Genomic DNA, 11,840 nt, shown 5'->3' on the forward strand with positions numbered 1-11,840 from the left:
TACATATTAATACATACAAATATAAATATGCATATAAATATATATATTTATTATGAAAAGTTTAGATTAAAGCTCTTCTGGAAAATTATAGGAAGCACAGTAAAGATGGTGATATTAAAACATGGTTTGGGAGAAATTTTTAAAATTACGTGCTTTTTAGTTTTCTTATAAAACTTTGAAAATTCTTAATGTTCATTTTTAGATACCACCTTTTTCCATAATTTAGTGAAGTAGACAATTAAGTAATTAAGCCCTACAAATTTAAGTTATGTGTACTATTTCACTGCTTCTGAAAAGACTTCAATGACTCCTAATATTTTTATATAAAGTTGCAAACATCAAAGTAGCTTCAAATGTTCTTTATGACCTGATTCTTAATTATCTAGCCTCATCTTGGCCAATTCTCAGTATACTCCAGCAATACTAATTTTTTTTTTTTTAACTTTGAACATGACACTTTCTTCTCTGGGTACACGTGCTGTCTCCTCTTGTCATGTGTGCTTCTTTTTCTGTCACTAAATCTTGTTCATTTATCTTTTATCATCTTAGAAGTCAGATGTTTTCATTGATTCTTGGAGCATAGATTACATGTTCCTCCAATATGCTCATATAACGCTGTGTTCTCCTCTTGGCTTTGTATTTTCTGAAATTATTACATTTATTGTATCTTACTCTAATAATCTTTTTACTTGTCTGTATTTTCTCCCTACTACTATTGTTTGGAGCTTAGCATTAACTACTTTGACATTTTCTACAAGTTCATTGGCACCACAAAAAGTATTTCTTATTACATAAATACAGCAATGTGTTTCAAGTCTATTAAAATATTGTGAAGGGAAACAAAATTTTGCCACACTAAAGCATCTTTTTGGCATATGGATTTTAAGCCTTTTATTAAAAAAAAAAAAAAAGACTCAGAAAGAAACTTTCCCCTTTTCTGCTCTAGAGATTCAGGCAGAGAAAACTGCTTCAGGAAAGAAATCTTAGAATGCTGCTTCAGCCTAATATGAATTAAGTGTGATAAAGAGGACATCAGGCTGGCATTTGTTAGCTGGATATGCCGTGTCCCCTATTTTCTGAGCTGCCCAGCCAAGAATGTTCCTGCCATGTATGTTAGGCTCTTCCTCAAGTAATTGTAAATTACCCATTCTCACATCTGAAATCTAATACCCCAGGCCCCTTCATCCAAAATGTCTTTTACACCCAGTGTTGCCTCACTGTCTTTGGAATTTTCATGTCTATGTGAATTCCCCATACACATGTATTAAAATTCTGATTTTCTCCTGTTAATCTGTCTTTATTAATTCAATTATTAGCCCAGCTAGAAGAATTTAGAAGATAAGAGGAAAGGTAGTGTTTTTTAGCCCCCACAACTGTGATTTATTTGTGACAAGGAACTAAAAATTCAATATATGGCTAAATATGGGTATGTGGATGTTTGATAACAACATCTAAGAAATTTAACCTTAAGTCTTATGTGATCATTTTGGAGTCATGAACATAACTTCTTATGTACAAATATGTCAATTTTGTATTGTTCAAATTTTATACTCATAATGCTATTTTAGTAATATCTATACTTAGTAATAATTATAAAATATCAAATGTTTTTAATAATATCTGACCAATAAATAGTCAATATATATATATACTTTCTGTTCCTCTCTGTTTCTATATTGTATAACCTTTTAAACTAATGAGACTATTTAATAAATTGAGTGAAAAATAATATTATTCAATGTCTAAAGTAGCCATGGTTGCTAGCATTTCATTTTCTAAAGCTAGAGTTTTTCTTTGGGCCTTATTAAACTATCAAAAGGCAACAATTATAAATGAAATGTTAGAATTTAAAAAAAAAATTCAAGGAATTGGCCAATAGGTCTCTCATCTTTACTTCTCCTCTTTGACAATCATCTGGTGGTTCACCACACATAAACAAGATAAATGCTCAGGTTCTTTATTAATTAGATAAATTTTCTAATGTATTTGCAACTCTCAAATAGCAAAAGAACAAAAGACTAATGAGGTGCCTGCATGGGCAAAACTGTAACATTGAGGAAGATCTTACATATTTAATATATTTGTTTTGCTTCATGAAATGTAAGTTAGCTTCATACAGAAGACCACAACAGTGATATAAGTAGTGAGATATTATAAGAAATGTCTGCCCCTGTTATTCATATTTTTATCATGGTTAATATGAATAGGTGAATAAAAACGTTTAGTGATTGGCACTTAATAAGTACTTAGTAAATGTTTGTTGAAATAAATAGCACTTCTTCAAACTCTTCTCTCATCATTTCTTCCAAAACAACTCTAGGCTAAGGAAGAATGAGAGTGAAGTAAGTAAAACAGAGATGACAAGGATGGTGAGAGAGAGAGAGTTTAAGAAAGAGTGAGAGAAGGGAATGATAGTAACAGTCTTTCATTATCCAGGATTGTCTAAGAAGAAATATACCTATAGATACAAATATCTACATTCTGACATGACAGATAACAAAGGCATTATGCTTTGAGAATAAATGAAAAAATTTCCCTCCCGTGGCCCTTCAGAGGTTAATGTCAAATGGTACTATCACTGTTGCTGGTATTACATAACTTGACTTGCATGGCTGTCTTTATCTGACACTATAGATACTTGAAATATACTCCTTGCATATATTACTATGACACACATTTCTCATGCATTGAGAAATACTTCACTTAGCCAAATATTGAAAAATGAACTCATGGTTTAGTCCAGTTTGCCAGAAAGTAATAACACAATTGAGTCACTAAGCATTACAAACACACATCATAAAATCATATGTATCAAACAAATAAACAAATACACCAGAGTCTGTTGACAAGTGGAAGTTAAATCCTTGCAACACATAGCAATGCAGGTCCTGTGTCTGGTATCTGAACTTCTTAAAAACTTTTGGAATATCACCAAGACTGTCTCATCAGAATTCATGTTCCCTGCCAAAGCATTCCATAAGTGTGGAAGAGATAAAACTGCAACACAGAAACATATGGGCAGAAGATAAAAGGAGATCAGTGAGCAGGAAAATATGTTTCTTAAAATCTGTGCTGCAGTCATTTTTCTTCTCAGTTTTGTTGTTTGTTTTTGCCATTGAATGCCCATATCCAACATTAAAGATGTTTCTACACAACATCAAAAGAAAAAAATTGATTCAGACTAAAGAGTCAATTCAGTTAATAAAAGACGGCAACATAGGCAAATGGAAATAAAGTTCTTTTATTATTTTATAATAATTGGTTGATTTGTTGGGGTGTTGTATAGGCACTTCCTGAATGACTAGTAACAAAGTTCAGGATTTTATTTAGTTTTTTTAATTAGAATTTATTTTACCTGCAATCATATGTATTTTTACTATTCGTGTTTCATTTGGCTTTATGCAACATTTACTATCATAAATTTTTGCTTTCTTCAAAGTATTATAACTGAAAAGTGGGTAAGTTTCCATAAAAAGGTAGATGCTATTTAAAAAATGGTCTAGTATTCTAAATAAGTAGGCTGCCATAAGTTAGTTGAAGTGGCAAATAGATATTTATCTCATCATAACTTTTTCTAGATATGTTTATTTTCTGTGGTGCATGTAATATTAACATTTTTAAATTGTTTCCACATCTCATTTTCCCCAAGAATATAATTTCAATTTTGTTTGTCTAAGCTTTTTTATGATGTTACAAATGCTGAAAGAAATTCCCCAACCCATTGATTGTCACTTGGTAGAGAACTTATTTGTCTCGAGACCAGAATTTCTAGGACAAATCTACTTAAACTATTTTGTCAAATAGTGCCAATACATTCTGAAATATTCTAAACACTTAATGTCAATGAACTAAAGAATTGAACTACAGAATAACTGAAACAAACAAGATCTTTAACAGAAATATACACATCAAAAAAGTCACTGGTCACAAACTGTGGAGATACCAATTGAAAAAAAATTCATATTTACTCAAAAAAAAAGCAAACATGCTCACCAACATTGTTTTAATTCCATGACTAAATACATAATTTTAATATTATGTGATGCTTGTCATGTTTTTAAAAGAAAATTGTAACGAATGTAACTGACATCTCCTATGTGAATAGAGCTGGTTGGGGATGACCTTAAAATAAGTTTTCCATAAAGGCAATGTAGCATTTAAAAAGAGAGGACAAACTAGCAGCAAAAATAATTTCATTTGTGTGTATTTGGCTTTTAATCTCAAAGCCTCATGTTCAAATAGTAACTTGAACATTTAGAATGACTTGTCATATGCATTGCAAAGGACAGACCCTCAACAAACATCTGTTAAACAAATGAATGGATAAAGAATAAATAGGTTAAAAGCTAAGTATGCAACAAATCAACTGAAAAAAGAAATCCTGTTCTTTGGAATTAGAACTCGAAATATAATTGTTAATAATAGTCACTAATCAATTGGTGAATATTTATTAGGACTCTGGTCCCGTTAGTCTTGGAGGTACTCTGAAAAAGACAAAGTAAAACAGTAAATGTGTCTACTCCCTGAACCTCCCCCTTCCCCCTCCCACACAAAAAAATGAATTCACATAAGATGATATCAGAAAGGCATAAAAGCTAAGCAGAGTCTTAAACCAAGATCATGTCTTACAGTATAGGATGATCTCTTTGAGGTGGTGACATTTAAGCTGGATTCTGAATGACTAGGAGAAAATAGCCTTGCAAAGACTGGGAGAGAATCATGACAGACAAAATGAAAAGTTACTGAAAGAGCCATTAAGTTAGAATGTGTTTGATATGTGTTATTACCACACAGAGTAGAAAGGCAAATGTATCTAAAGGTTAGGGGGATTATTTATCAAAGAGAAAAAAGGATGGCAGAGTTCAGATCGTGTAGAACTTTTGAGAAAGGAGATGGGTGTGATTTTCATCAAGCAAGTGGAATAGTTTAAGAAAAGGAATGTTATTAACATTATATATTATGATATATTATATTATTTATATATTATATCAATGAGTTCATAGTTCTTAAAGAAATCAAGGTTGGAAATAAAGACAGTTGAGTCATTGGCATACACATGTTTAAACCAGGAGTCCCAGGAATTAACTCAGAGAAAGAAGGAGATAAATAAAAAGTCACTGAGGAAATGAGTCTTTAGAAAACACTGAGAAAGTAATTATAACTGCAAAGCGGAAAAAATATTTGATGACTTTGATTTATATATTTTTTCCCACTCAGTAATTTTTTAAATAAGAAATAAAAATATAAAATGAAACTGTAATAGTGTTCTTTAACTTAGGTAGTGACTGTTTTTGTGGAAATATGGGTTAGTAACCTTGTCATATATGTGATTTTATAAAAATTCACAGAATCATTGAGTTTTAATAGGGCTGCAGAATTTTGCACATTTTTGGTCAGGATATTCAAAATCCCAAGTTACTTTTTTGTTTTATTTCATTTCATTTCATTTCATTACATTTCGTTTTTATTATTGTTTTATTTTCCCGAGTAGAGGAAGATGGAAGTCCTTATGACTCAAACCATTTGCGGAAATTTGAATGTCCATTTATTGCTAAGTGTTTCGTTCATTTTGATGTACAGTCAAATAAGTAAAATAAATGTCAGTAATATTTTATTATTTGATTTTGAAGTTTAATGATTAAGAAAAGCAATCATTTGAGATAATAAAGAGGGATACAAGTTAGTATATCCAATTGTTTAGGTGAATTTTTTAGGGACATCTAATTTAGACATACCACGTAGATTTAGTCTAATACAAAAATTTTAGAATTTAAGCTGATTTTTTTAAAAGTCCATATGTTCAAATTACCTGAGTAAAAAAAAAGAAAAAAAAAACTAAAAAATATTATGCCCAATTTTATCTCACTAATTTATAATTAAAATATATTTGTGACTTGTTGAATATTCTCCATTGAAATCTCCAAATCGTTTGTGAGTGGAACCATGAAATATGTCTTTATTTCTTTATTATGATAGAATTGTTATATTACCCAAATATTCAAAGTGTATTTCCCTATGTCTAGTGTCTTTTGATATTTAAAACAGATTTTCCTTTTCTATAATGGAATGGTCTAATTTGTAAATAAAATTAATCATTTGAACAACAATACCTAAGCTTGTACTACATGTCAGTTTGGTCATATTTGGTCCTATTGGTGAGTACATTGGACATTGTGCAATTAGAAATACAATAGATAGAATATGAAAAGGCTAATTAAGCATATAGTATTTGAATACATATTCTATGTAAACAAGCTTAGATCTTTTAACATTTTAAAGTCTGCTGTAGAATGTGGAGATGTAAGAGAACTTTCAGGTCATCTAAATTTACTTTTTGAAGCATACAGAGTTCTGTTCTGCTTTATCCTTGTTGCAGGACTGCACATAGTTGTCCAGAATTGAGTATTAGCAAGTGGCAGAGACTCTTTTGAGAGAGTGGCCTGTCCTGATGTTCAATAACGACACAGCTTGCAGCAATTTTATCCTTAACTTATTAATTTGATTATAAAAGATTTTAGCTTGTTTTCAACTTTCTTTGGTTAATTTTCACGTTAGAGTTCTTTCCTTCTGAGGATTTTATGTCAACTTTAGGTTATAACTCTACTGATACGGTATCTTTATCTTTTTAGTTTATTCATAATTTTAGAACTATAAAGGAATCCACAAATTTTTAAAATGTTTTTGGAGTTTTAATTTTGTGTATGATTTTAATTTTTTTTTACTTTCCATAATTATAAAAGGTGAATGCTGTGTTATGTTTATTTCTAAACATACTTTTATCTTTATATTTGTATTATCTGTAAAATGACTGAAGAGCCAACTCTAAGGACTTAAAAATAATTATTTAGATAATGTTCAACTTAAAAAAAAATAGACTTGGTTCAAACTTACAAAATTTGTTTTTTTTCAACCACTCTTACATTAGATTCTTGTCACTTATACCATAAAGTGTTGGAATCACGCTGATTATCTTTTTTTTTTTTTTAATGAGGACTCTGTACTTTCTGATATGTTGGGTATACCATTAAAGAATTGATGAGTTTGCATATGAAACAGATTATTTTTTTTATTCTTAATTCTGTTTTTGAGAATTAGACCAGATTTTTAAGCTCCCAAACCTTTATATATTCGTGCCAATAGCCGTAAAAAAGACCACTTGCACCTATACATAAATGAATGATTTACTTGTTTATTATTCATAGAATATGAGGCTATAGTGTGTCAAAAAGCTATAACATTTTTTTATAGAAAATTTAGTGTTTCTTTTTGCTGACTACTGTAATTGATGTGGTAAAAATAGCAGGCCTAAACTTCATCCTACTACTTAGAGGGAACCCACCCACAGTTCCGTTTAGTGGGATTTGAGTCTAGTATATTAATTGTCATGGTAATATAAAGAAATGTTTATATTCCTGCTCACATTAGATTGCCGAAATGTGAGAGGCAGAGTATTTTGATGCATATTCATCTGTTGACCTCTCAAGTGGCTCAGAAAAGAGACAGACATGTATGACTCAGATAATGCAACAGCTTTTCTAACCATCTATACTTGACACATTTCTGGGGGAAGACAGAAAAGAGAAATAAATGGGGTAAAATAATACAGTTCTTTCTCATCTTATATCAAGTACATCCCAGCTATATGAATTGAGTCCTTTTGACTTATATGATATAAAGATCATTGTTCTCCAATAGAATGTCTATCAAATATTTCATGTTTGAATCTCATCTGAAATATAAATAAAATTGATAATTTTGTGTGCTTGCTTATGCCTTTCTAACACCACGGCTTTTTGCATAAGGCGGATTCTCAGGATGAGATAAGTCAGAGAGCCCATTCAGGATCAAGAACATTTCTGAAAATAGTTACTTACCTGCCCATTTCAGTAATTCTATTCTAACAGATATTGGAGGGAGATCTTGTTATTCCTCTAATGTAAATATGAGGAAATTCAATGTGAGATTTAATGAATTTCCAGCAAGGATATGATAGACCTGTGATTCAATCCAGGCTAGTCTACCTAGAGAAAGCATTCTTTCACTATGCATGTTTCACTGTTTCACTTTCAGCATGTAGGAGGGTTCAGAAACCTGACTAACTCCTTTAGTTCAAGTTCCTATCATCTTTCACCTTCTGTTTAAATGGTTATTATGCTGTAATAAAGCTTCTCTCTCTCTCTCTCTGTTAGAGGGGGAAAAGTCATCAGCCTTGACTATAAAGTTATGTGAACAATTTTAAGTAAACAAAGAAAATTTTAAGTAAAACCTTCGTCAATGCCTTTTACAACCATATGTATAGTTGAACAAGTTGGATATATCCCTGTTGCACCAAACAATTAAATTGTGTGGAGACAGACAAACAGACAAGCGTGCACGCGCGCGCACACACACACACACACACAGACATATATGTATATAATAAAAAATTACACAAGGAAATGTTACCATAGTTCACTACTTTCAATCATGATATGAAGAAATATTTATTATGGTCAATATTCCACACACTGAGCTTTGTCCTGCTGTCTGTCCATCCCTCCATCCATCTATCTGCTCATCCATCCATCCATCTATCATCTATCTATCTATCTACCTATCTATTATCTATCTATCTATCTATCTATCTATCTTCATCATCATCATTATCATCATCATCATCATCATCATCATCATCATCTATCTGTCTATCTATCATCTATCTACCTATTTATAACCATTTGGTTTAAAATATGAAAGAACTTCTTGATAGCTTTTATATATAAATTTTGACTTGATGATTAAGATAATCATCGAAATTTTGTGCATCTTTATAGCTCTCTGTATCATAAATACCTTATAAATTTTGCCCTTTTGTGTCCTCTGATTTCTGAAACAGAAATGACTGTATCACAACCTTGCTTTTATATTAGCAATTGTTCTATGAGAATAGAAAATAGAAATATAATAAAAGACATTGATTTTAAAATGCTAATCGACTTAGAATATCTATTAAGAACTCTGATTAGCAAAAAATCTAAACAAACTGACAAAGAAAAAAATTACAGCAGCTGTGGAGTATTAGATATTTGACAGTCTAATTAATTTGAATGTTCTCAACTTACCTCTACAAGCAGGGGTAATTAAAGACAAGCTGGGGACAAATTTCTTTACCCTCTCATTCTAAATTATCATAAGGTAGGTCCCATTTTTCTATCGTTTATACCTCCCAGTCCACTACACTATTCTTGCTACTATGATCTTTACAATGTTAAGCAAATTATATGTTTAGGCTGATAAATTTTTAGGTTTTTAAATATGAGGGGAAGATTTTAAAATATCAACTAGTCTTACAAATAATAGCTCGTTTTCAATGATTTTTAAAAATGACTCAGAAGATTGATAAAAAATATCATATTATCTTAAGAAGTGGCAAGTACGATTCCGAAATCCTGACTTAAATGATCTAAGGTATATAAAAGTTGAGAAAAAACTTTTATAAAGGAGGATATTATCTAAAAGAAACAGACTTTGGTAATTTCTTCCACATCTAGTGCAGGTAGGATCAGACTGAGACAAATAGAAAGCATCTACTCACAACTGGCCTTCCTGTGCTTTATCCATAGAATATAAACAGCACAGTTTGGCCAAAAAGCTCTAAACACAGAATTTTCTTTTTGGCAGGGTGTGTTTGGATGCTGAAGGCAGGCTAAAGAAAAGATAAAAGCCTTTTCCTTGGAACAACACACTAGCATATGTAAGCAGCTGCATCGAGCTTTGCAAAAGCAACCTGACCGTCTCTAATAGAAAGCATCCCATGTGCAAAGAATTTGTCTCAAAAGGCTTTGTGCTGAGTAAAGCTGAAAATGGCCCCATAATATAGCTAGTGTGGAACCTGAACCTAAGAGGAAAAAAATCTCTTAAATATGTAAATAAAAGCTCTACCCTGACAAATGGCTTCCCTAGTCTTCAAGAAGAGAATAGGTCACTTGACTAGATCTCGGGCCTGGAAGAGCTTTTACAGTAACTAATTAACTAGCCATACAGGTCGAAAAAGGGATGGAAAAGGGATGGAGGTCACTGATACAGTAAGCAAGGTTGGTCTAATATATACAAATTTTAAGTTATACAAAAAGAGTACAGAGAATCTTTTTATTTTTTATTAGCCCTGGATCATTTCTAAATATTTTTTATATTACTTTCGCATAACCAAAAACTCAATACATTTGCACAATCAACTGGTAAGTCACATATTTCGGCCAAAATATAATAAAACTGGAAATTAATAACATAAAGATATGAAACATGCAACTCATACATGTAAAAATTAACTTTTAAAAATTCTTGTAAATAATACTTATTTAGGTAATTAAATTAAATAAAAGCATTACATAAAATAATGTATGTGATATAGCCGAACCTAAAATTAGAATAAATAATAATCTCTAAACAGTCTATTTATCAAACATGACAGAAATAAATATTCAACTCATGTAAGTTTATAAATATTATAAATATGGCTGGATTATAAAGGATCAAATTCATTAATAAAGCCAAGAACTAGGCGAACTAGAAAGGGTAGAATTAATAAATATATTTAGGAACATTTAAATGGCCAGTATAAAACACACACACAAATCTCTGTCAAGATTACTCAATATAAAAGAATAAACAAAACATTGAAAATAAGAAAGAGCTTAAAACTTCAAATAAAGGAGCAATAAAAGTACATTTTAAAAATTTAATTTCTGTCTACGGCCATGCCACTCTGAACAAGCCCAATCCTGTCTGATCTCAGAAGGTAAGCAGGGTCAGGCCTGGTTAGTACTTGGATGGGAAACCACCTAGGAAGACCAGGTGCTTTAGGCATAAAAAATAAAAATAGGAATTGTAAGCTGATCAACCAAGAGTTGCCTCAAATAAAAAAAAATTAATTTCTACTTCTGGTACTATGGCAGAGCAGATATCCTTCAATTGTCCTTCTACAAAGCACATCTAGATTGTGAATAAATTACAACATATATATTTTTTAACAACTTTCTAGACTTTCTAGAAAGTAATGGACCTCACTCCCCTACCCACCTCCCCCAAAAGAATATGGAGTTATAAATAAAACAAGAAGTATTGAAGGTTAATACAACTTGAAAGATGGGTTTGTTTGGTAGTCACATGTCTACATATGAACTAAAATGAAATTCTATGCTTTATATCCTTGGGAAGGAGTTGGGGTTCAATCCTAGACTTCTTTATACTTAGAACTTTGAAGGTGGAAAGCAGGCAATAGCAGTTTAGGAAAAAATTAAATCTTGCTAAAAGTTCATAATGAAAAAAAAAAAAAGCCAAACACACCATCACAAATCACTTTAAATGACCATTGCTAATTGAAATGCAAATGTTACAACCCCTATGGAGATGAATTTGGGAATATTTATCAATATTGCATATGCATGTATTTTTTATTCATTCTATACCTACCCATTTATTACAGATACTTAGAAAAAATGCATAATGACACATATACGAACTATGAATTATGGCTTTATTTATAACTAAAAAATGAAACTATCTACATTTTATCAATATGTACTGGCAAAATTAAACTTTGTTTGTAAATAAAAAAATTAATATATAAAAAGAATTGAGGATAGTCTTTATATACTTCCATAGAATAATTGCTAGAATGCTTTTTTAAGTGGGGAAAAAAACATGCAGAACGGCATTCATAGTATACTTCAAACAAAAACATACTTTTTGTCTTAAAGAAAACATATGTGCCTGTGTTTGTAAGTGTATGTATGTGGTATGTGTATATATGTTTTGATTTGCTAACATTTTCTAAGAAAAATAATGGTAAAATAAGGAAA

At 30.9% G+C, this 11,840-nt stretch overlaps 1 pseudogene; it reads left to right on the forward strand.

Annotated features, from left to right (window-relative positions):
- Positions 1-10,726: 10,726 nt before the first annotated feature.
- LOC118601975 lies at positions 10,727-10,845 on the forward strand (annotated as a pseudogene).
- Positions 10,846-11,840: the final 995 nt, after the last annotated feature.

Source organism: Rousettus aegyptiacus, unplaced genomic scaffold (assembly GCF_014176215.1).
Source record: "Rousettus aegyptiacus isolate mRouAeg1 unplaced genomic scaffold, mRouAeg1.p scaffold_m13_p_4, whole genome shotgun sequence".
Lineage (NCBI taxonomy): Eukaryota > Metazoa > Chordata > Mammalia > Chiroptera > Pteropodidae > Rousettus > Rousettus aegyptiacus.